Below are 26,474 nucleotides of genomic sequence, written 5' to 3' on the forward strand. Positions count from 1 at the left end.
CAAATGCTGATGAAGATCAGTAAATTCAGATTTTGGCTATGTAATTAAGCAAATATACATGTTTTGATGAAAGCATGTTATGTTATTTAGAGAAGCATACAGTCGAATGGAGACACAACTAGCAAAGACTACCTATCAATATGTTTCCTCTGTAACTTTAATAATTCACTTCACCCATTTCTAATCTATACAAAGACAAAATGATTATCCTCTCTTTAATTAGGATAGTTTGGAATTATATATATTTTTCTGTAAGTTCAAATTCAAAAGAAGTTTGTTTTTTGGTTTGTAAGAAGATATTTGTCTTATATATAGAAAAAAGTGGAGATGATAATCATATGGGTAACATGTATAAATACTAGTACATGTATAAATACCCTTCTTTGCTTTTTTGCCCCTTAATCACACCAATCTAATTATTTCCCAATTTTACAATTAAAGTTGTGAAATTAGAGTTTGTTCTCACTATATATGTAATCAGATTTTGAAGTAGATACCAGACCGATCAGATCAATAACAAGTAGTTATGCTGTGAGCTGTTTGGTGTATTGGGAAGGAAAGCTTTTTGCGGATTATGTTGATAGGATTGTCAAGGTATACTATTATGGAGAATAATTAAGACCTGACCAGGTATTTAATGCACTAATTATATGGCTTTGTTGTTTGTTAGTCCAGATAATTTTATTTTTCAATCCCTGTTTGATCTCGAACCATATTTTTCGATCTCTGTTTGATCAGTCATTGAACTTGATGCAGCAAGATGCATAACATATATTGAAGTTTCCTAGTACAGGCTGCAGATATGTTCATCATAATATTTGTGCATGATGATTGCTTCAGTTTCATCCTGATATGTGATTTCAGTTTGTGTCAATGTTCTTTCACATTTGGCTATGTTAATAGAGGGTTTGGTTATATGAAATGTTTCTTTACAAGAAATGAAAAATGGTGTAAGAGAAGCAACCCTTTTGCTTCTTTATATTTATATGCACAATGATCAGAATAATTTTTTAAACTTAAAATAACATAAGATCCATTTTATCCTAAATTGTGTTTGTCATGTTTTTGTCCATATGAGTTTATTTCTTGTTGGTCGATATCATGTTCCCCAAATAAATTCTACCTTTGTTCTTGTTCCCCAAATGAATTTGGGTCTGGTTTCTATTAATGGATTTGCTATGAATTTGGGTGAGATTTTGAAATTTTTGCTATTTTTGGATGGTGTATTGTAGTTGGAGACATCAACGAATCAGGAGCTGAATCAAAGAGCTCCTTTGTTTAAAGGGATAAGGTGCCAAAATAGGCCTATGGTTTTTAGGGAAGTATCAATTTAGGGTCAACATACAAAATAGCACCAATATAGGCTTAACGTTTAAAAAAGGTACCAATTTAGGTCTCAATGTTATTAGTGTTGAAACACCTTTCCACATAATTTTGATTTGACAAAATTGTTTAAGTATAAATTAAAATACATATTCTAAACACAGTAAGTTTAAATGCTTTGATTTATTCTACTAATGTGTTTGTTCAATGTTGAGTATAAATGTTATAAGTCATAAGGATTGGAAGGCCCAAGCCCAATACGGAAGCCAATGCCCAAGTCAAACAACTCAGTACACTCGGCCCGCGTATGTCAAGACGTTGCCGTTTTGAACAAAACGCAACTCAGCAAACGGAAGGATCTAGAAGACCTTCAGGAACAACTTCACAATGAAGCTGCTGAGTAGTCTCGACAAAGCGTACAAGACAGCAGCTGGCAAAGGAAAACTTCCAGACAAAGTGTTTCCGCTTTTGGAAAAGTTCAGACGACACAGTATGTTGTCCAGTTGACTTTACCATAAAAGGAGAGACCATCTGCTGAGCTGACCGAGGACAGAAGATACACGATTGTGATTGGCCGAGAGATCTGTACAAGTCAGGATGACAACGACACATAGCCGTTTCCCTCCAACGGTTATTTCGAATTTCAAAATGACCGATGACCCAGACGTCTCTATAAATAGTGCCATCACAAGCTTCACAAGATACAGAACTTGATCAAGCCATTACGCTGACCAAATCTCTACAAGTTCTGCAAGCAAGAAGCAAAGCAAAATTCTTACACTACATTTCTCATATCTGTGTAAAAGTCTAGAGTGATTGTAAATCGTCTAAAGTGTCTTAGCACATCTTTGTATTAGGACAAAACACTTATCATTTCTAGAGATAGAAAGGAGAGGTTGAGTACTCGGTTTTAAGTACTCAGCGGAGAGATTAGGATTGAGTAGAAGTATAGAGGAAGGTACTCTTGTCATACTCAATTGCTGATATTGTAAAAGGTTTGAGGCTCTACCTTTAAAGAGCTCAGTAGAGTATTTGAAATCTCGGAACGTGTTCCGGGGACAGGACGTAGGCTTAGAAGAAGCCGAACCTGGATAAATCTGCTGAGTGAAGTATTTCTTACCTTAACTCCTTATTTATATTGCTTGCTTTAAATAATCAAAACTGACCAAGTAAAGAGGTCAAGTTGAGTTGTGCGCATTGAACGTCTGAGCTCAGGAATAGACTCTAAGTGCTATCGCCTGACTCAAGCTAAGAAACTGACCTAGTCACCTATTGACTAAGCCAGTACCTTACTTTTTACTCAGCGCCGTTGTTCAAACTTTTTTTTAGAAAAAGAAGTCTGCCTAAATTGCAAAAAAGTTTAAATAATTCCTAACCCCCCCCTTGGAACTATACTTGCAACTAAACAAGGGACCAACAAGTGGTATCAGAGCTTAAAAGCTCACTTTAAAAGTTCTAACAACCTTGAGCTGATCCCTACCATGGGCGAAAACAGCACTCGGTTTCTCCCTGGAAACCAAACAACTCAAATACTGCCTGAGGGGCTGTCCATTACTAGGCCTCCCCTATTCTTCGGGTCAAACTATACCTTCTGGAAGAATAGGATGAAGAACTTCATTCAGGCTACAAACATGAGTGCCTGGCTATCTATAGTCCAAGGCCCGTTTGTACCTGTCGAGGTTGTGGCTGGCCAAACAGTTATAAAAGCTGAGGCCAAATGGACAGAGGATGATCTTAAGAAGCTTCAAAACCATGCTTCGGCTATTAATATGCTTCACTGTGCGCTCGATGCTGCAGAATATAACAAAATCTCAGGTTGCGAGTCGGCACAAGGGATCTGGAAAAAGCTGGAAGTCACCTACGAGGGAACAAATAAAGTGAAAGAATCCAAGGTGAATCAGCAGATGAGACTGTACGAGCTGTTCGAGATGAACAATGATGAGGGCATTTCAGACATGAACACAAGGTTCACCAACATCATAAATGAGCTCAAGAGACTTGGGAAAATCTTCACTGAGGAAGAACAAGTCAAAAAGATACTCAAGAGTCTTCCGAAGGACTGGCAAGCAAAGAAGACAGCAGTTGAGGAAGCTCAGGATTTAACCACCTACAAATATGACGAACTCATCGGTTCATTGCTGACCCATGAGATATCCATGAAAAACTTTGAGGTGAAGGAAAAATCTGAAGACAAGAAGCAGAAGTCACTTGTCATGAAAGCTGACTCCACTGACGGGAGTTCAACTGATGATGAGGAGATGGCTATGTTCACAAGGAAGATGAAAAGGCTATTCAAGAAGAGTGACAAATACTCTAAAAAGCCTTACAGAAAGTTTGATAAGTATAAGGCTGACTCAAGTGACAGCAAATACAGAAAGGATAGCTCAAAGCCCATTACATGCTTTGAGTGCCATCAAACTAGCCACATTAAGTCAAACTGCCCCACGCTGAGGAAAGACAAGAAAAGTGGGAAGAAAGCAATGGTGGCTACTTGGAGCGACAGCGATGAGTCTTCATCCACAGAAACTGAGGCCACCAAGTCAGCGAAGATATGCTTCATGGCTGACGAACTTGCTGAGCCATGCGTCTCTGAGCATGCTGACCCATCCATCGCATCAGATGATGAGGAACAATCAAATGAGGTAATTTCTCTTCCCCAGCTCAGAAACGATATGGTTAATGCCCTGAGTGATCTCTATACACTTGTCAAGAAGTGTAATAAGAAAGTTAGAGCACTCAGCAGGCGTTGTGATGAAGTGGAAGAGGTCAAACTGAGTGACCTCAGATACCTTCTTCAGGACAATTCGACTCTGCATGATAACATGAAGATCATGCATGAGTATGTCTCTGAAGTCCAGACAGTTTCAAAGAAACTGAGGAAGGACGTCACAACCATCCAGAACCAACTAAAGGTTCCAAATAAAAATAACATTCCTCTGAGAACTCAGTACCAAGGTACTCGGCAGAGATGGAATCCAAAGCGAAAAGTCCAGTGTGACTTTTGTGGGAAGTTAGGACACACCACTAAGGTGTGCTAGCACGCTCAGCACTGGGGTGCTGACAAGTCAGTAAAAAATCCTAAACAGAAGGTCAGTTGTGACTTCTGTGGAAAGAATGGCCATACTGTCCATGTATGCCGCCATAAAATAAAGTATGATGCTATACCTGTTGCACCTAACAAGTCAGGACCCAAAAAGAATTGGGTACCTAAAAGTAACTAGTTACAATGCAGGTAAGCCTGAGATGTGCCGAGAAGTCAAAGATGTGGTATATTGACAGCGCATGCTCAAGGCATATGACGGGTGATGAAACTCAGTTCATCACGTTTGAACGTAAATGAGGAGGGAGCGTAAGTTTTGGAGACAACAAGAAGGGTAAGATAGTAGGCTCAGGAACCATCGGAGGTAATCCTACTATTGAATCTGTCTCCCTAGTCAGCGGACTCAAATATAACTTACTCAGCGTAGCTCAGCTATGTGACAATGGGAGAAAAGTTATATTTGATGCTACTGGATGTAAAATATACGAGGGTAAAACAAATGAGTTAATTTTAACTGCCCCTCGGATAGATAATGTCTTCATGCTAGACTTAGAGAAAAAGTTTTCAAAAACTGTGTGCTTAGTAACAAAGGAAGAAAATTCCTGGCTATGGCACAGGAGACTTGGTCATGTAAGCATGGACCTCCTGGCCAAACTAGCAAGAAAGCAATTGGTTGAGGGACTGCCCGAACTTAAATTTCAAAAAGATCAATTATCCCACGCTTGCCAAGCTGGAAAACAAACCAAACAATCTTTTCACAGTAAAAACATTGTCTCAACTAAACGTCCGTTAGAGTTGCTACACTTGGATCTCTTTGGTCCAGTCCAGCCGCTGAGTCTGGGTGGAAGAAGATTTTCCTTGGTCATTGTAGATGACTTCTCTCGGTATACGTGGGTCATCTTGCTGACCAGCAAGGATGAGACTTTTGAGACATTTTCAAATTTGGTTAGAAAAATTGAAAATGAAAAAGACCTAAAATTAGCTCATATCCGTAGTGATAACGGTGGAGAGTTCAAAAACCAAAAGTTTGTTGAATTCTGTGAAGCCAGCGGCATTGACCACAATTTTTCTGCTCCTAGAACACCTCAGCAAAATGGGGTTGTAGAAAGGAAGAACAGAACTCTGGTTGAAATAGCCAGGACAATGCTGGATGAGCATAGGCTTCCAAAGTATTTTTGGGGAGAGGCTATTAACACAGCATGCTACATTCTTAATAGGGCTCTAGTTAGACCTATACTCAAGAAAACCCCCTATGAACTTTGGAAAGGACGAAAGCCCAATATTGGATACTTTCGTGCCTTTGGCTGTAGATGTTTTATTTTAAATACCAAAGATAGCTTAGCAAAGTTTGATTCAAAAGCTAATGAGGCTATCTTTTTGGGCTACTCAACAAACAACAAAGCATACAGAGTCTTTAATAAGCGAACTCAAGTTTTAGAAGAGTCAATACATGTAGAGTTCGATGAAACCGACCCTGCAGGTAGATACCAGCCGCTGACCGAAGATGATCCAAACTCAGTAACCATCGCTGACCCAGAACCAGCTACTGAGTCATTCACGAAAAGGCTGACCAAGAGTAAGAGTGAACCTAAGATTACTTTTACTGACCCATCTACTTCTGCAGAGATTGTTGAAATAGGAACAGCACAAGACATAAATCTACCCAAAGAAATAAGGATTCCAAGAGGGCACTCCGAAAGTGCAATCCTTGATTCTGTTGGGAATACCCTGATGACGAGGAATCAACTCAGGAAGTACCTCAGCAATGTTGCTTTCGTCTCAGTACAAGAATCGAAAAATTTCGCTGAAGCTGAGTACGATGAACGCAATGCAAGAGGAGCTCGATCAATTTCGAAGAAATGATGTATGGGAGTTAGTGCCTCATCCAAAGAGTCAAAAGACCATCGGAACAAGATGGGTCTTCAGGAACAAGATGGACGAACAAGGAAACGTAGTCAGGAACAAAGCAAGGCTTGTAGCTCAGGGCTACAGTCAGCAAGAAGGTATAGACTATGGTGAGACCTTTGCCCCAGTGGCAAGGCTAGAGGCAATTAGAATATTATGTGCATATGCATCTTACATGAATTTTAAATTATTCCAAATGGATGTCAAAAGTGCATTTCTTAATGGAGTTATAAACGAGGAGGTTTATGTAAATCAACCTCCATGTTTTGAGGACCCTAAGTTCCCAAACCATGTTTACAAACTCAAAAAGGCTCTGTACGGCCTCAAGCAAGCACCACGTGCTTGGTATGAGAGGCTGACCAGTTTCCTGCTGACTAGAAATTACGTCAGGGGCAAAGCTGATACAACCTTATTCATTAAGAAAAAGGGTAAAGATACCCTGCTGGCCCAAATTTATGTTGATGATATAATATTTGGTGCAACTAACGAATCAATGTGCAAGGAGTTTAGCAAACAAATGCAGACTGAGTTTGAAATGTCCATGATGGGAGAACTCAACTTCTTCCTCAGTCTTCAAATTAAACAAGGAAAGAATGGCATCTTCATCAGTCAAGCCAAATATGCCAAGGAGATCTTAAAGAAATATGACTTGGAAAATTGCAAGCCAATATCCACTCCTATGGGCACTGACACTGTCCTCTGTGCTGATGAGAATGGTAAGTCAGTAGACAGCAAGTTATATCGAGGTATGATAGGCTCTCTACTTTACTTGACAGCCAGTAGACCGGACATTCAGTTTTCAGTATGCTACTGTGCTAGATATCAATCTAACCCTAAGGAATCTCATTACATTGCTGTAAAAAGGATCCTTAGATAGTTGCAAAGCTCAGTGAAAGCAGGTTTGTGGTATCCAAATACTCATGATTTTACACTCATCGGATACACTGACGCTGACTATGGACGAGATAAGCTGGAACGAAAAAGCACCTCTGGAGGATGCCACTTCTTAGGAAGCTGTCTTGTATCCTGGTTCAGTAAAAAGCAGGCGTCAGTAGCCCTGTCCACCACTGAAGCTGAGTACATTGCTGCTGGTCATTGTGTTGCTTAAGTCCTATGGATCAAGCAACAGTTTGAAGACTATGGTGTTCAAACGAAAACAATTGAAGTCAAATGTGACAACAAAAGCGCAATTGATCTTTCTAAGAACCCAATTCAACACAGCAGAATGAAGCATGTCAGCATCAGACATCACTTCATTAGAGACCATGTACTCAAGGGTGAGATCAAGCTGACCTTTGTCCCAACGGATGAACAGCTTGCTGATATCTTCACGAAGCCACTGGCCCGTGAGCAGTTCAGCATACTGAGAGAAGCAATTGGTATGTTTAATCCTCTTCAGTAAATTCTTGTGCTAAATGAATATGAATGTTGAGTGAATTACATGCTGAATGATTTTTTGTTTGCTGAGTATCTCATTGAAACTGACTGAATATACAATACTGAGTAAACTTGCACACTGAGTAAATTAGTTTAGAACTTGAACTTAAAATCATCCTTAAATAATGCACTGACCACTCAGAATATCAAACGCTTGACATTCTAAATACTGAGTGATTAATCCGTTAGCATAAATGCAAAGCAGGCGTATAGCTTAGGATGACGTATTCGCCGTAATGTGTCATAAATGCCAGGATCATTGTCGATACATGATCCCAAGGCAAAACTGACACATGGATTCGATTAAGATCCACACCGTTCATTTCGTCTATAAATTATGGGTATTTCCCCATCTTTTACTCTTTACGCTTAATCAATTCTTAAGGCAAAGAAATCACTTAGAACTTCTTTTCTTTCAAATTCCTCTAATTCCTCCATCTCCGAAGAATGACTAAGTTATCTTTCAAAGTCTCCGGTGCCGGCCACCAAAAGTCCAGCTCCGATGAACCTTCACAAAACCCTTCTACACCGAGCAAGGGTAAAACTGGCCAAACTTCTGGCAAAGAGAAAGCTGTTAAGATCAGGACCTACTCCAAGGTCTTCGACAATATATCTGAATGGAAGGTAGAACCCTCCAGATGGGTTTCGGAGCACTTTGTACAGAACGAACAGCCATTTGCCGAATGGATTTCTAAAAACGAATGGACAGGGCTGTTCTCGGTCAGGGATGAGACATATCCTGACCTAGTGAGGGAGTTTTACCACAACCTCAAGGTTGCCAGTGACTCCGCCGACTACCTAAGCACTGAAGTAAAAGGGAAAACCATCTTCATCAACCCTCTGTACATAGGAAATCTCCTCCAGCTCAAAACTGAGGGAGTAAGGCTGAGGAAGTCAGGAGATCAGGACAAAACCAACTACGTCTATACCTTCTGCAAACCTGAGGGTCACTCAGGCGAGATCTCAGCATCTTCAATGGGACAGCACCAGAAGATGGCTCACTACCTGCTGAGCTATTTCATTTACCCAAAGATCAACTGCACTACATCAGCAACCAACTTTGAACAGTGCTTCATATGGCACATGCTGACGTACACCGCCATCAACATGCCGGTTTTCTTGGTTGCTGGGTTCCTACGCAGCACAGGTACACTAAGGTTAGGGTCAATTATCACTAGGATCCTCATCGACCACAAGATTGACCTCAAAGGTGAAGAATCCTTCAGAGGATCTGAGATAACAGCTGCCTCGCTAAGGGCACTTAAATTTGGACAACCCTTGAAGAAGGGAAAAGTTGCTGCTGCTGGTCAAACTGACCAAGCTGAGGAATCCACTGATGTGCCTCAGAAAGGGCGACGATCTAAGGCCCCTGCTTCCCGCAAGAGGAAATCTCCTGAGACTCCTTCACAAAACATTGAGTCTCCAGCAAAGAGGCAGAAGTCAGCTAGAAAGTTAGCTGAGAAAAGAAGCAGGCAAGATGAGCCTGGCACTGAGGAAGCTGCTGAGCTACCTCAGAAGAAGCAGAAGCCTTCAACACTGGCACCTCTCGACATCATACCAACTGATTTTATTGTACCCGGTGATTCTCATTTCACTCAATGCCAAGGTACTGATGCTGAGGAAACTGAGGTCCAGTTAGATGACCACTTCATCTCCCAAGTTGAGGAAGAACTTGATGGAGACAGCACTGCTGAAGAAGAAGCTGAAGCTAGCGGTCAGGATGACGCTGAGGAGTCTGAAGAGTATGACAGTGAAATCGAGGTTGAAAATGCTAACACTGGGTTAGAGTGTGGAGCTGTGCAAACTGACACCGAGTTAGCTGCTGGAGTTGAGCAAGTTGAGCAAGATGAGCAAGCTGACCAGACCCATACTGAGCACAAGGAACCTTCTCCTACTCACTCAGAAGAACCTGCTCATCATACCACTCCACCGCGTAGAAGGCGAAAGCTGGTTAAGGCCAGTGAGAAAATGGTCAGTGAACCTCCTGTGCAATCACCATCTATTCCTGAACTTGTCCTCTCCAAGACAACAAAGGATCCTTCTACTGTCAAACTGACATTCTTCAAGCGGCAATCCACTTCAACTTCCTCCGCGCCGTTGGAAAAACAAGCCTCTGTTTCTTCTCAACAGGAACATGCCAACCATAACACTTCAACCACATCAACTAGTCAGGTTGAACCGACCACTGCTCATGCTGTCTCCTCAAGCATGGTGCTGACCATAACACTTCAACCACATCTTTCTGCTGTCAGCATAGACAGTGTTCGGGTTATGTCTTCCATCAACAACCTCTCTGCTGATCAATCAATAATTCCTCCAACTCAAGTGCAGATTGAGCCAACTCATCCAGTCACTGACCAGAGTACTCCCTTCACTCCACCTTCTTCTGGTCATACTGATGTACATCGGGATGCCACTGAGTCCGGCAAAAAGCTCATTGACTCAGTTCAAGCACTCATCCACGATCTTCAACACTCCGCTTCGCCTGCTGCTGGATCTTCAATTCCTGAGACAACTCAGCTCTCCCAGGTCACTCTACTTCTCAACGAAGTCAAGGGACTCAAGGATCTGCTGAATGTAGTCTTGTCACTCCAACCCCAGCAAGCTAAGCAGGATTCACTTGCCAAGTTGGCAGAGATACAGCTGTCAACAATTCAACACCTGAACTCACTCCATCAACAAGTTCAGAAGTTGTCTGTTGTGAACACTGACTACGCCACCTCCTCAGAACTCAAGATGCTTTTTGCTCAGCTTCATACTGAGCAACTTAAGACAAATGAGCAAATGGTGTCCTATAGTCAGTGCTCAGTCGAGCAAATCGGTGAGGCCATCAGGCTACTTAACCTCAACAAGCAAGAGATGGATACTGACGCTTTGAAGCAGAATGAGTTGCTGTCTCTTGCACAGCAATCTTTCAACCACATCCGTCATAATAATATCCAGCGTCATCATTATGACTCAGCAATGTCAGTACGATCGAAGTTAGTCACAGGGCAAGAAAAAGAAATAGATAGGCTAGGTCTTAACATTTGTAATCTATGTGCTATGTTTATTTCTTTTGCTGTGTAACTGCTGACTTCTTTCAACTTATATATCATACTTACTTTTCTTATTCAAATACTGAGTTATGATATATGCTAATAAGTACTGAGTTATTATGTATCTTCATTTATATCAGCTTTGTTTAACACTTATAATATTTATTGACTAAATGATATGCTGATAACATGTTTGACATGAACCTATACACTTATGAAATATTCTGATAAGAACTCATTGAACAACAAATTACTCAGCGCGCTCTATATGTCTAAAACTTCCGCCTAACACTGAGTAAATAGAATATGTGATATAGCTGACCTATATCTGAAAACTGACCTTAGACTTACTCATTTAAATCCTTAAATGTCTTAAGTAAAACTAAGTCAGTAGCTCAACCCTTACAGGGGAGTTTGCTAAATTATACTAGGTCAACTATCATGGGGGAGCTCATACTGAGTTCCTTGCTGAATAGTTTTGCCAACATCAAAATGGGGGAGTTTGTTGAAACACATTTCCACATAATTTTGATTTGACAAAATTGTTTAAGTATAAATTAAAATACATATTCTAAACACACTAAGTTTAAATGTTTTGATTTATTCTACTAATGTGTTTGTTCAATGTTGAGTATAAATGTTATAAGTCATAAGGATTGGAAGGCCTAGGCCCAATACGGAAGCCAAGGCCCAAGTCAAACAACTCAGTACACTCGGCCCGCGTATGTCAAGACGTTACCGTTTTGAACAAAACGTAACTCAGCAAACGGAAGGATCTAGAAGACCTTCAGGAACAACTTCACAATGAAGCTGCTGAGTAGTCTCGACAAAGCGTACAAGACAGCAGCTGGCAAAGGAAAACTTCCAAACAAAGTGTTTCCGCTTTTGGCAAAGTTCAGACGACACAGTATGCTGTCCAGTTGACTTTACCATAAAAGGAGAGACCATCTGCTGAGCTGACCGAGGACAGAAGATACACGATTGTGATTGGCCGAGAGCTCTGTACAAGTCAGGATGACAACGACACATAGCCGTTTCCCTCCAATGGTTATTTCGAATTTTGAAATGACCGATGACCCAGACATCTCTATAAATAGTGCCATCACAAGCTTCACAAGATACAGAACTTGATCAAGCCATTACGCTGACCAAATCTCTACAAGTTCTGCAAGCAAGAAGCAAAGCAAAATTCTTACACTACATTTCTCATATCTGTGTAAAAGTCTAGAGTGATTGTAAATCGTCTAAAGTGTCTTAGCACATCTTTGTATTAGGACAAAACACTTATCATTTCTAGAGATAGAAAGGAGAGGCTGAGTACTCGGTTTTAAGTACTCAGCGGAGTGATTAGGATTGAGTAGAAGTATAGAGGAAGGTACTCTTGTCATACTCAATTGCTGATATTGTAAAAGGTTTGAGGCTCTACCTTTAAAGAGCTCAGTAGAGTATTTGAAATCTCGGAACGTGTTCCGGGGACAGGACGTAGGCTTAGAAGAAGCCGAACCTGGATAAATCTGCTGAGTGAAGTATTTCTTACCTTAACTCCTTATTTATATTGCTTGCTTTAAATAATCAAAACTGACCAAGTAAAGAGGTCAAGTTGAGTTGTGCGCGTTGAACGTCTGAGCTCAGGAATAGACTCTAAGTGCTATCGCCTGACTCAAGCTAAGAAACTGACATAGTCACCTGTTGATTAAGCCAGTACCTTACTTTTTACTTAGCGCCGCTGTTCAAACTTTTTTTTAGAAAAAGAAGTCTGCCTAAATTGCAAAAAAGTTTAAATAGTTCCTAACCCCCCCCCCCCTTGGAACTATACTTGCAACTAAACAAGGGACCAACAATTAGATTCTCTATCGTGTTATTAGCATTCAGCTGTTGGTATTTAATTCTCTAATCTCAATATTTCGGTTAGTTTCGTGTTGTTTGATGGTGTGAAAATTGAACTGTGAGAGCTTGATTCAGTTGTTTTGGGTTTGTATGATTGATCTATATGTCTGTTCGGTTCTTCTTTTTGTAGCTCCTTTTTACTTTTTGAGTCAAAACCGCAGAATAAAAGTGTTTGGTTAGTATTAAGAAACATCTTCTTGTAGCTATTTCGGAAGAAATTCAACTAACTTGTACCCGCAAATTGGTCAACCAAACAGGCCTTATGTAAATGAAATTTTGGTAATAGGTTGACTGATCAAGCTTTATTGTCAAATTGTTCACTATATGAACCTGTTGGGTTCCTTTATATATCTTTGGCATCATAAAACAAGAATATGTTCTATGGGAATGTTCTGAAATTCAAGAGTTAATGAAGCAAAGGTAGCTTTCAAGAGTTAATGCATCAAACAACCACTGCAATTCAAGTTGATTTCATTTTTCTGGGAATGTTCTGTTTCTTTAAAGTACAGAATTTTTGAACCTGACCTGTTAGTTTATTTCTTATATGTTGAGTCATGTTTATTTGTGAAATGTAGTTGACTAAACAATGATGTATTTGTGAAATCTTAATTGGGGTTGTGGTATAGGACAAAGCTGGATATTAGAGAATTCCAAAACGTTGCGGTAATTATAACTATCCTTTACCTTCTAGAATTTAGAATCATGCCTCAAGGTTCTCGAATCTCAAGCATTATTCCAATTCCTACTTTTGCTTTTTTGCTTAAATTATCTTGCACTACTACTATTTCCTTTAGTTTCCATTTTATCCCTATAGTACCTTTTGCAACTCCTAAATACTGTAATATTTTCCATACACCATACAGTTGATCATAGTATGAAGTAGTGCTTATTCTCTTTTGTTTGCAGATGATCTGATTCAAGTCTATTATGATGATAGTTTTGCATTATACAATTAATACCATACATGATACGTCATTATGTTAATATTTGGTCGATCAATGAATCTGAAAGGTACATTTGTAGTCTAAGAAAAAATTAGATCGAGCTAATATTGCCTTGTCAGTTAGTGTAGTTTCAGAATTCTATGCTTTACTCAGCTGAGTTTACCTTGCAATTACTGCATGCTTTTCCCAATTTGTACCAAAATAGGTTTATGGTTTTTGGGGAAGTATCAATTTAGGCTCCACGTACAAAATAACACCGATATAGGCTTCACGTTTAAAAAAGAGTATCAATTTAGGCATTGAGAACGAATTGGACTATTTTCAATAAACTGTGGATTATGTGCTATCAGAATTTCATGCATCTCTAGTGAGCCGTTTCTTTTACCCTCAGTTTATGTCAATATTGTTGAAACACCTTTCCACATGATTTTGATTTGACAAAATTATTTAAGTTATGATAAAAAATATTCTAACACATTAAATTTATAATGCTTTGATTTATTTACACTAATGTTTTTGTTCAATGTTGAGTTTAATTGTGTATAAGACATTAAGATTAAAAAGCCCAAAGGCCCATAAAGTGGAAGTCAATCCCAAGTCAACACATCAACACCATTCGGCTTAGAAGTTCAAAACGAAGCCGTATCAACCAAAACGATGACTCAGCAAGAGAAGGATCGAGAAGCCTTCGTGGCAAAAGCTTCAAGACGAAGCTGCTGAGTTGGACGACAAAGCAGTCTGGACAGCGGCAGAGAATGTTCAACTTCTAGACAAAGTATTTCTACTTTGGGAAAAGATCAGAAGGCGCAGAAAGCTGTCTCGTGGACTTTTCCTTAAATGTCGAAACATTCTGCCAAAGATTGACGAAGACAGAAGATGCAAGGATTCTATTGGCCAACAACGCTGAGCACGCCCAGAGTGACAACGACAGGAAGCCGTTTCCCTCCAACGATTATTTCGAAATTCGAAATGACCAGGTGCCTCAAGTGTCACTATATAAAGGCCATCGATATGCTTCAATCAATACAGAACTTCAAGTTGTCAAAACGCTGACCAATTTCATACTCGAATATTCTGTGTGAAAAGCAAAGCAAATACCTTACACCAATTTCCATATTTTGTGTAAAAGTCTAGAGTGATTTCCAATCATCTAAAGTGTCTTAGCAATTGTTGTTTAGGACAATCTCATTATCATTTCTAGAAGAATAAAAAGGAGAGGTTGAGTACTCGGTTATAGTACTCAGCGGTAGAATAGGAGTGAGTAGAGGTATAGAGGAAGGTACTCTTGTTATACTCAGCTTCTAGTTGTAAAAGGTTTGGTGCTCTACCTTTAAAGAGCTCAGTAGAGAATTCGAAAGCTCGGAACGTGTTCCGGGGATAGGACGTAGGCATAGAGGCCGAACCTGGATAAATCTGCTGAGTAATATCCTTCTAACCTTTAAACTCCTTTGATATATTTTGCTTGCTCGAAAACTGACTAAGTAAAGAGGTCACGCTGAGTTGTGTGCATTGAGTATCTGAGTTTAGGAATAGACTCAAGTGCTATCTCCTGACTCAAGGAAAGAAGCTGACTTAGTCACAAGTTGACTAAGCTAGTGTCTTAAATTCACTCAGCGTGCTGTGTAATCCTTTTCATTGTAAAAGAAGTCAGCCTTAACGTACCAAAATTTTAAATATTTCATATCCCCCCCTTGGAACTAACTTGTTACGTTATAAGGGACCAACAAATATGAATTACATATAATGGCTCTAATTACGTTATTAAAGTGTGTGGCACAATAGAGGCACTTGGCATTAAGTTCATCACTCAATTAACTTATGTATTTTATGTTGCATGGAGCAAAGGGATGGAAGGAAACATGCAAAGAATTGGCATAATAAGTCAGGACATTCAAGGTTTAGGTGTTTAGGCTTCTTATATAGTTAAATGTTAGTTTTGTAATGAGAAACCTTTGGTTAGGATTGTGATCTTCACATATGTACAAGTTTATTGTTATATATAAAGGTTATTTGCACATTATTTGCAATCTACTTTGGTTATATATACAGGTTCATGGAAGAGGTAAAAACCAAAACAAAAACAGTGACAAAATTCTTATAAGAAAATGTCATCTTACTTTCTATCTAACGATACAAAACTGATAACAAACTGCCATACTAATTACGTTCCAACGACAAAATTTAATACAAATTATATCATGTGAATTAGGTTATGATGACAGTCGAGAAAACAAAAACTGTCATAACATTAACATAACACCTCCATTTTAACTTAATATTTTGACAGATTATTTAAAAAATGGTGTCATGAGAACATATATTCGGTGACAGTTGTTATTAGATAAACCGTCATATAATTAGTGGTCAGATGACAGGTCACTATTTGGTCGCTGTCATGTGAGGCTATTACGGATGACAGAATGTGACCACCGTCTGATGCCTTAACGGACGACAGCGAGCCCTGTGACAGATTTATATCGTGCGGGACGACGGTTTTTAACCGTCATCTGAAGAGGGTTTTGGCGTAGTGTTTGGTGGTAATATGGGTATGAAAATTGACATTCGAAAGGCTTTTGACATGCTTGATTAGAACTTCTTAGTTGAGGTTTTTCAGGCTTTTGGCTTCTCCCTTCAGTTCCGTGATTGTATCCTTAATATTCTTTCTTCTGCTTGGATTTCTAGTATGACCTCAGTGGGTCCCCAATGCTATTTCTCATGTTCTAGGGGAGTTCATCAGGGGGACCCTTTGTCCCCCATTTTATTTGGGATTTATGAGGATTACCTTAGTAGGCAGCTTTCATCTTTGGTGTCGACGGGAAGTTATAATCCTATGACTTATTCCCGTTCTTCTTAGTTCCCTACTCACCTGCTCTATGCTGATGATGTCATTGTATTCTATAGAGCTTCTTATTCTAATGTCTGGATCCTGCATGCGACTTTTATACATTATAGCTGTCTCTCTGGTCAGCATGTTAATTGGCAGAAGTCAGAATCCTTATTTGGTTGTGTTATTACGGCTAGGCGGAGGGCTCGTCTGATTGGGATTAGTGGAATAAGGATTGGATCACTGTCGTTCCATTATCTTGGTGTCCCTCTCTTCCGTGGTGCTCCTACATTCTCTCACTTGTCGACAATTACGGATAAGATCTCTTATAAGTTTTCCCGTTGGAATGGGAAGTCGCTTTCCATGGCAGGTCGGCTTACTCTTGTCAACGCTGTAATCACTAGCTCCCTGACTCATTCTTTTACTGTTTATAAATGGCCTTCGAGTCTTCTTAAACGTCTAACCAAGCACATTCGAAATTTTATTTGGAGTGGGGATATATTTGAGCGGAAATTGGTAACAGTTCCATGGCACATTTGCATTAAGTCGGTCAGTGATGGGGGGATTAGGTGTTAAACAGCTCAGGAGATTTAACTTTGCTGTCTTGGGTAAACTGGCTTAGGGTCTGCTCTCATCTGATGATGCTTGGTTATCTTTGTTAGGTTCGCGTGGTTCCTTGTGGCTTTCGGGTTACCTCGTGGTCGTGTGCTTAATTCTTCCATTTGGGGATCGGTTCATGCGGTCTATGATATTCTCAGGCAGCATTGTATGTGGCGGATCGAGGAGGAACCTCGGCTCCAATTTTGGATATCTGAGTGGATTACTCCAACGGTTGCTGATAGGGTTGGGCTTTCTCCTTTTGCTCAACACTGTCTTATTGCTCATTTGGATAATTTTCTTATCTAGCAAGTGCACTAGATACAAGTAATAAAATGATAAGTAGAGTATCGTCTCCACGGCGATTGATGACCAAATTTTACTAGAAAAACCTTGCAGAACAGGGTGTTTGTGGTGTATGATTTTCTTTAGTTGAGAAATGATTTGATAATTTGAAATAGAACTACTGATGATAAAGATTCAGTTTTAAGAAAATGTGTTTGTTATGATAAAAAGGGAGAATAGGTTAAGCCGTAGCGGTACAGGTTACGTTCAGCCTCTAAACATCCTATTTATTCATGAATGACGTAAAGTGAAGTCAAAGTCTCTACTTTAAAGCTCACTTAAGTCAACTTCCGTGTGTTCTTAAGATTCTAAGATGTACTACAACCCTAAGCGTCCTTAAAGTTGGTTCTTTCTTGCATTACGAACAAAACAACATTTCAGTTTAGAAAAACCTTGATACAATCCCCTAACATTCCTGATTCGGGCATTGAACGTTTGATAAAAAGTTCCATGAAGATGAAAGAAGTTCCCTATCATTCATCTAACACTAAGATACATGCATATAGCAATGGAATAAAAGCTTTATCAAACGCAACAACATATATCATCATTCATTCATAAAAAAGAAAATAGAAGACTTACATAACCAGCCCTTGCTGGCCGAATCAGTTCAAAACGACTACTCACTCATGCTAAGGAGTGAACATCCTGATTTGTATATAGAGAACTCCATGGAAGGAGTCATAATGTTTCTTAGAGAGCTTTTCTCTCTAAAAATGCTTCCAAAATTCTCTATCTTCTTCCCCAAAAGTGTATATCTTACTTTCCCTCCACTACCGATATAAATAGGAGGGAAAAAGATCACAAGTACACAAAATAAACTAAAATATTACAAAAACAGAAAGATTGTTCAAAATATTGGGGATTGCTAAAAGTGGTTAAAATGTTTTGACCCTTGAACACTCAAGGGTCGATTTGTCTTGTCATCATGTTGCATTCTGCCGCCCATTTCTGCCCGCTCCTGCCCGCTTGTAAAGTCGCTGTCCGTCATCAGGTACACAGCGTTATCCGCTGGATCAAAGGGTGCACTTCTCCTCTTGGTTGTTGCAAAACAGGCTGCATAACAGCCTTTTTGACTTTATCTTTTCAAATCTGCATAAAACACTCATTAGTCCTTCTTTTAAGCAATCTTACGCCTATAACACCCCTAATTTATCACAAATAGTATGTTTTATTGTAGTAATTTTCATGCCTAACAAATACCCCCAAATTAAATCTTTACTTGTCCTCAAGTAAACAGAAATAGAAAACATAACAATTTACTGGAAGAATTTAGGAATGAAAGGATAATGAAGAAAGATTTGACGAATATACAGATAGAATAGGGAAAAGAGATTACAACAGACTATAGATGGAACAGAAAATGACACTCAGAAGAATATATATATATATATATATATATACAAGCTATGATAAAAAAATGTGGTTATGCCCGATTTAAAAACGTGCATCCCTAACTCAAGAAATTCCTCAAAGCTTTCAGATATTACCTCAACGTTCATTTGAACAACCTGTTCACCCTAAATGCCTTACCAAGGAAGGGATGTTTCACTCACTCGAATGGCCTTTTTTAGCCATAAGGAAGGGAATGCCACTTCTCTCCTCAGCTCAGTGAATATATCCGTAGGGGGTGAATTTGCTCATTGGTCCCTGATAGGGGTCAAAAACCCCTATCTTTGGGTACGGTTTTAGGACGAGTTTTAGTGTTATTTAGTTAATAAGCGAGAAATTCTCGCATTTAAATGCTTTTGTGTGAGTTAGTTAGAAATTGGAAATGTTTTATTTACTTTTCGCTGTTTAGGCTCATTTTGTGATCAATTTAGGCAAATACGGCCAAATTGGCATGCATATAATAATTCCGTTATCTTTTGAAGCTAATTGATCCGTCAAAAGTCGCACCAAACGAAGCGTTTGCTCAAATAAGCGATTGGCGGGTCAATTTAGCCTTTGGACTAATGTTATCTGGAGTTTTGTGCATGCGCAGAGATAAATTCGGGCGAAGAACACGTTGATTGCCGTTTGGCAAACACGCGGAGGCGTATCGGGCAAGACAGCTCACCGAGCAGGCAATGCCTGCTCGCCGAGCAGGCTAGCAGAGGGCTGCTCGCCGAGCAGGCAATGCCTGCTCGCGACGAGCAGCGCCTGCTCGGCGAGCAGACCTGCGGGAATTGGTCAAAAAGACCAATTCCGTCCCCACGACGCCACGATGGACCCCACGACTTCCTACCTGCATAAGGACACGAAATAGGTCAAGAAAAGGGCCCGAGCCACGCTTATAAATAGGATTTTTCCAATGCAATTAGGCATCTTTTATCTTTGTAATTTTCTTAGCTTTTCATCTTGAGAAATCCTCTCCACCTCCTCCATATCCTTCAAACCTCCATTGAAGACACCTCCGAAGCTCCGTTCACCGAGGATTGCTCAAGCTCCATCCTTAAGTCCTAGGAAGACGCCTGCATTGGTAGACAGGTTCCCTGAAAGGGATTTTTCTTCTTTTATATTCTGTCTAGCCTCTGATACATGTTATGAATCCTCGGCTCATTGTAACTTCGTGACAATACTTTCATCTTTGATATATATTATAGTTCTTGTTCATTCAATTGTTTTAATGATTTAATCTTTGTCTTACGCTTTGTCTGATTGGTTTAACTCATTCGATAATCCCAAAATCAAGTTGGCACATATTGCGAGCTGAATCTGACCTAGTCAGTGCCTATAGGATTGACGACCCTATAGAAGATTAAGCCCAAATTGCTGAGCCTTAGAGCTAGTTTCGGCCTTACAAGGGAATCACGAACTAGGGACTTTAGGAGGATAGGTCGGGTTAATCGCCTCGGACACAAGTGACTTAGGTTTTAATTCAATTGCTTAAACAATCTATTTTCATTATCATCGTATCCCTTCATGTTCCTTCGGATAATTGCATTGGTAAAAGATCACTTAGGAGTAGTTTAACTTAATTAGGGGTAGAATAACTTAATTAGGCGTAGAATAACTTAGTTAGAATCAGATAACTTAGCTAGGAATAGTATAATCCAACCTAGGAGTAGATTAACTTAGAAAAACCAAATCAAAACCCCCTAAGCCTAGATAACACCTGAAACCAAGTAACTCAATACTTGCAGAAATAAATCCTGTGGACGATACCTGGACTTTCCAGAATTTTATTACTTGATAACGATGGGGTACACTTATCCCTTAGTGAGTCTCGCGGTACGAACGCCGTGAGGCGCATCAGTCCACAAGTTCCCTCAGAAATACCTATAACTTTAATCAACACAGCTTACATGAGACAAATTCCTGGTGCTTTGGGATCAAAGTAACGGAAATGTGGTTGTTTATTGGCGAAGTTAATGAAAGAAATAGCCAAGCTCAAGTGGTTCATCCTACAATGTGGGTGCAATGCACGGGTTATGTCTTTGATGGATTTAGTTGGGTGCCTAAGTGCCTTTATCATTCAATGTTTTTCCAAAATCTTACCATTTCGATAGGGCTACCAAAGCAAATTCTCCCTAAAGATCATAAGCACTAGCCCGCTCTCAAAGAATCAAAGCATTTATATGCTAATGTAGGCTCAAGTACTCACAGTTTGGGGCTTTTAGGCATCAGGGCTAAAGGTCCTTCAAGTGAACTTTGATTTAAAGCAAAAAAAAAAAAAATTGGAACTTCAACGCTAAGGAACAAAAATTACCACAAGGCTATCACCACACATTTCAAACATGCATGCACAGATTTTTATTGCTTAAGATATCTGCAATGTCACAATAACAAACAAACGAGTTGTTCACAGGGTGAAACAACTGGCACAACACAAAACTATCTACTGAGGACAGACAACAATATTAATTTTTCATGCCAAGTGGTCACAGGGGTAATGTCATTCAGAACATACCACATTGATACTTTATCATGTTATGCATATAGATATTGTAATTTTCAATGTAATTCCCCACCCTCAAATTAAAATATAACATTGTCCCTAGTGTTAGCATCAGCAGGCACAGGAAATTTCATAACATGATCAAATGGGAGTTAAACAGGTAAAAAGAAGGGTTATAAGTGTTACCAGATGCTTTGGACAGTGACAAATGGAATGTTTAGACAAGCGGGGAAAGAGAGGAATCAACCTCTCGATCCTTTTCAGGAACATTGCCATCCCCCTTTCGAGGAGGCTGCGGCATTGGTTGTTATCTCAGGTTTTGCTCTTACAGGACTTTTAATCGAGGCACCAGAGGGACTCTCCCGCCCTTGATCTTCCTCCACACAGATGTGCTTCAGAACATCAACCTCGCCCTGTAGCTGAGCATTTTTATATTCCAGAGCCTGTATCTGGTCTCTGTTGGCTTTGGTTTGGGCGAACAGGGCGTTCAACTAGGAGAGGATATCTTTATTGGAGAGCTTGGAGCACTTTCAGTAGAAGCCAAGATCTCTGGCCTGTTCCACCTTCTCAGATTTCGATGAAACTGACACTGCCGGCTCATTTTTCCTTTTCTTGCTCTCAACCCTCTTCGACTCGACGAAATCCGACATCCACACCCACTTTCCGCTAACCATCTTCTCGAACAACATGCTTTGTAGGCTTCTCAAATCAATTTGATCTGGGTGGTTTACCACTGTCAGCCTGTTTCGGTCTTCTGGTTTGAAGACCCATATTGCCTCTGCAATGCACGTCACGATTCTGCCACAACATATGAGGGAGGAGTTCTTCCGCCCAAAAGCACTAACATATTCCCCAAACCAGAACCCTAAATTCATCCTGCGCCTAGTCATCAGGCTCCACAGAGTAGTAAGATCCGCGTTAGGGATGGTTGCTTGGTTTTCTCGCGCAAAGATGGTTCCGGACACCAGTTTGTGCAGATAACGGAGGGCGTAGTCCTCGATGTTAGACGCCTTAGAGGCACTTCCATCATAACTTGGCTGGCCTGAGATAGAATGCCAGAAAATCATTGGGTCGAAGTCAACTGGGGTTTCGGTGAAAGCACCCTTGTAACCTTCCGATTCCAAGTCATCATCATCAGTGGCACTGAGCAGGTGGTTAAAGGTGTTCAAAGACGGCCGCTGGGTGTGGGTCATGAGCCGGGAACTAAATTTCCCTTCTTCTTCAGGGTCAGTAATCTCAAGGTCATGTTTGAATGTAGCCAGAAACTCCAGCGTGAGTTCCCTATATGTGGGCTCCTTCATCTCAAAGAAACAGCCAAAGCGGCCTGCTTCCATGCGCTCCTTAACACGACCCGAAAGTTTAAGTTTCTTCAATGTATCGCAGTAGATCGTCCTTACTGGCTCGAACTCAAGCTGGGCCAAATCCTCGTAGTACTGTTGAACGCTTGTGTCTTTGAACTGTGATAATTTCTTCACTAATTTTTCATCTGGTATGAACGCCACTGCACTCGTGTCAACCATTTTGCCTTTCGATTTGTCCTTCTTCGCCCCTTCTATTTTTACTTGCTTTCCAGAGCCGCGAGTCCTCATCTTGTGAATGAGATTAAATAGCTGCACCAAAAATGGTTATCAAGAGAATATAGGGAACGGTGTGAGAGAGAGAAATGAGAAAAGGTTTACTAGGGTCCGCATTCCACCCTTTGTCCTTTAAGTAGAAAAGGTTTGAAACGACCCGTTGCTAGAATCGTTATAATTACGATGCTTCTCTTACCACCACCTGTAAGGGGTTGGTGTGGCAACAGCCGTGGAAGCTTGAAGAGACGTCTTAGAGAGGGGTGCAAACAGTTACTTTTTTGAAATTAACTACACTTTACCTACTTTGAATTTACCGAGAGAGGTGTGCAGGTTAAGTACAAAAAGTAGCCCTAAAAGGTGGGATGTGACGGGCCTCTTATCCTCAAAATTTTGTAATTTAAAACTTTTGGCCAAAATATTCCCCTCCCGTTTGCACTTCTTGCTCTACTTTTCCAATAAGTAAAAATTAAAACTTATCCCTAAAAGAAGGGTAGAAAGTTTATAATTTTGCTCATGGCTCAAGGGAATAATTACCGTTTTTCGGACCCTAATTTCACCACAAAATTAAGTAACTCAAAGATTGTTAACATAAATTATAATCTACAAAAAAAAATTCCAAACAAGTAACAAGGTTCTAGGGTTACCCCCGTTTGCTTGCTGCAATTGGTGTTTGCAGCGAACACCATGTTTCTGAGTCTACAAACTTGGAGGATCCTGGAAATGGACAGTGTTAATTGCCCCCATGGAATTCATTCTCGAGATACGGTTTTAACCTTTGTCCATTTACTTTGAAAGGTTCATGACCGTTCTGAACTATTTCAACCGCTCCATGGTAGAACACCTTGTTCACAATATAAGGTCCATACCATCTTGACTTCAACTTTCATGAAATAATCTAAGCCTTGAGTTGTACAAGAGTACTCTCTGTCCTTCATGAAACACCTTTCCCTGGATTTTCTTGTTGTGACATCTCTTATTTTTATCCTTATAGTTCATCGCATTTTCGTAAGAGCACAGCCTAAACTCCTCCATTTCACTCAACTGCATCTTTCTCTGTTGACCAACATCCTGTTCCTCAAAATTTAGAAAAGTTAGTGCCCAAAATGCCTTGTGCTCCATTTCAACCGGGAGATGGCATGATTTTCCATATAAAAGTCTGAATGGTGACATTCCTATTGGTGTTTTGTAAGCATTTCTATAAGCCCATAATGCGTCATCAAGCTTGTTTGCCTAGTCTTTCCTAGAATTGCCCACAGTTTTCTCAAGGATTCTTTTGATCTCACGATTTGAGATCTCCACCTGCCCACTAGTTTGTGGGTGGGATGGTGTGGCAATTCTATGAGTGACTCCAAGCTTGCCCATTAGCCTTTCGAATTGAGCATTACAGAAATGGGTGCCTTGATCACTAATGATAGCTCGTGGGACACCAAAGCGGGCGAACAACCTTTTTAGGAATTTTACAACCACACGGGCATCATTAGTGGGACTAGCTATTGCTTCGACCCATTTGCTTACATAATCAACCGCAACCAATATATACTTGTTACCAAAAGACGAAGGGAAGGGCCCCATGAAGTCTATACCCCATATGTCAAATATTTCAGATACAACAATATTGTTTAAGGGCATAACATTCCTGGCCCAGATATTACCTGATCTTTGACACTCATTACATGTACTTACGAACATGTGGGCATCCTTGAATAGAGTTGGCCAAAAGAAACCTGACTGCAGCACCTTCGTGGCTGTTCTACTTGCACCATGATGACCACCAGCTTCTTTGTCATGGCAATGGCTCAGAACAGCCTGTCCTTCCTCTTGGGTGACGCACCTAAAGGCACCTCCTTTGCTGATCGATTAGTGCAAGAACAATTCTGAAATGAGTCTCAGGCTAACTAATATGATCCAAAGTGGGATTGTTCTAGAGTCTCCAATCCATGATGCTGGTAAGTTTTCATAATGGAACTCTGTAATCATAAGTTGATAGCTCGGAGTATTTTGCTGGCTTCAACTCTTTTCTAGATTTATTAAATTATGCTGACAACATATGCATATGAAAATTCTCCATGTAATATATATGAATCAAAGCTATTTGACATATTATAGAGCTCCATTCAATCCAAATTAATTTTTTTTAAATGAAAAAGCATCATTTGCATCGGCCCTTTAAAAGGACCGATGCAAATGAGACAGCATTTGCATCGGCCCTTTTAAAGGACTGATGCAAATGGCCCTAAACGGCTGATGCAAATGGCCTTTTTTCCACTAGTGCCTCCTTATGATCTGACCTGCACACAACCTGAAAAGATATGGTTCTTCCCAAAAATAATATTTGATCTCTGCATAGAACTTCCTTTTCTAGTTAGTGGATAAGTTGTGAGGTTTAATTGAACTAGCAAGATAGTTAGCAATATCAGCAAACCAAGGAGTAAGGTTCAGAGAATACAACCGTTCATCAGGGAAATTTTCCAAGATTTCTAGTTGTTCTTGACTGACTTCAGGGGAAATCCTTGACAAATGGTCTGCAACTACGTTCTCTGTTCCTTTCTTGTCTTTGATTTCGAGATCAAACTCTTGAAGCAACAACAACCATCGAATCAGCCTCGGCTTAGCATCTTTCTTTGCAAACAGGTAGCGCAGGGCAGCATGGTCAGTGTAGACCACTACTTTTGACAAAACCAAGTATGGTCTTAATTTTTCAAAAGCGTATACCACCCAAAGAAGCTCCTTTTCTGTTGTGGTATAATTCTGTTGTGACTCGTTCAATGTTTTACATGCATAGTAGATTGGCCGGAACTTCTTCTCTATTCGCTGGCCAAGAACAGCCCCCACACATGTGTCACTAGCGTCGCACATCATTTGGAATGGAAATTCCCAATTTGGTGCGGCTAGAATGGGTGAGTTGATCAGTTTGCCTTTCAAAATCTCAAATGCCTTTACACAGTCCCTTCCGAACGTGAAATCCACATCTTTATGTAACATAGCTGATAGTGGTAACACGATATTTGAGAAGTCCTTTATGAATCGCCGGTAGAATCCCGCGTGCCCGAGGAAACTTCTCACATCTTTGACACGATTTGGAACAGCTAGTTTCCCTATCACTTCCACCTTTGCTTTGTCAACCTCCATTCCCTTTTCCGAGATCTGATGTCCGAGTACAATTCCTCCCATGACAATCAAATGGCACTTTTCCCAATTTAGGACCAGGTTTGTCTCTCTACATCGAACCAAAACAGCCTCCAAGTTATTCAAACAATTTCCAAATGAATTTCCATACAAGGAGAAGTCATCCATGAAGATCTCCACAGTTCGTTCCACCATATCGTGAAAGATTGACATCATGCACCTTTGAAATGTTGCAGGTGCACTGCATAACCCGAACGATATGCGTCTGTTGATAGCGTGCGCGCCTAGGTAGAGTTTTCTTACGACGATTAAATGTGTATTGCGGTGAATGTGCTATTATCTATGGATGTGATCTTTTAAATGTTCTTAACTCTACTAGATGCTACGGCTACTTAGGGGCAAGTGTACCCCGTCGTATCAAGTAATAATCCGGTTAAGACCGGGTATCGAATCCACGGGATTTATAATTACAAGTATTAGACGACTCGGTTTCGTATGTTATTTAAGCGGCAATTACTTTGGGGTGAAGCAAGATACAACTACACACTATCCTA

At 40.2% G+C, this 26,474-nt stretch overlaps 1 pseudogene; it reads right to left on the reverse strand.

Annotated features, from left to right (window-relative positions):
* The window catches only part of LOC136227178 (uncharacterized), a 108,024-nt pseudogene extending 81,909 nt beyond the window's left edge, over window positions 1-26,115 (reverse strand).
* Between the last annotated feature and the right edge of the window lie 359 nt (window positions 26,116-26,474).

This window comes from Euphorbia lathyris, chromosome 4, assembly GCF_963576675.1.
Source record: "Euphorbia lathyris chromosome 4, ddEupLath1.1, whole genome shotgun sequence".
Taxonomy (NCBI): domain Eukaryota; kingdom Viridiplantae; phylum Streptophyta; class Magnoliopsida; order Malpighiales; family Euphorbiaceae; genus Euphorbia; species Euphorbia lathyris.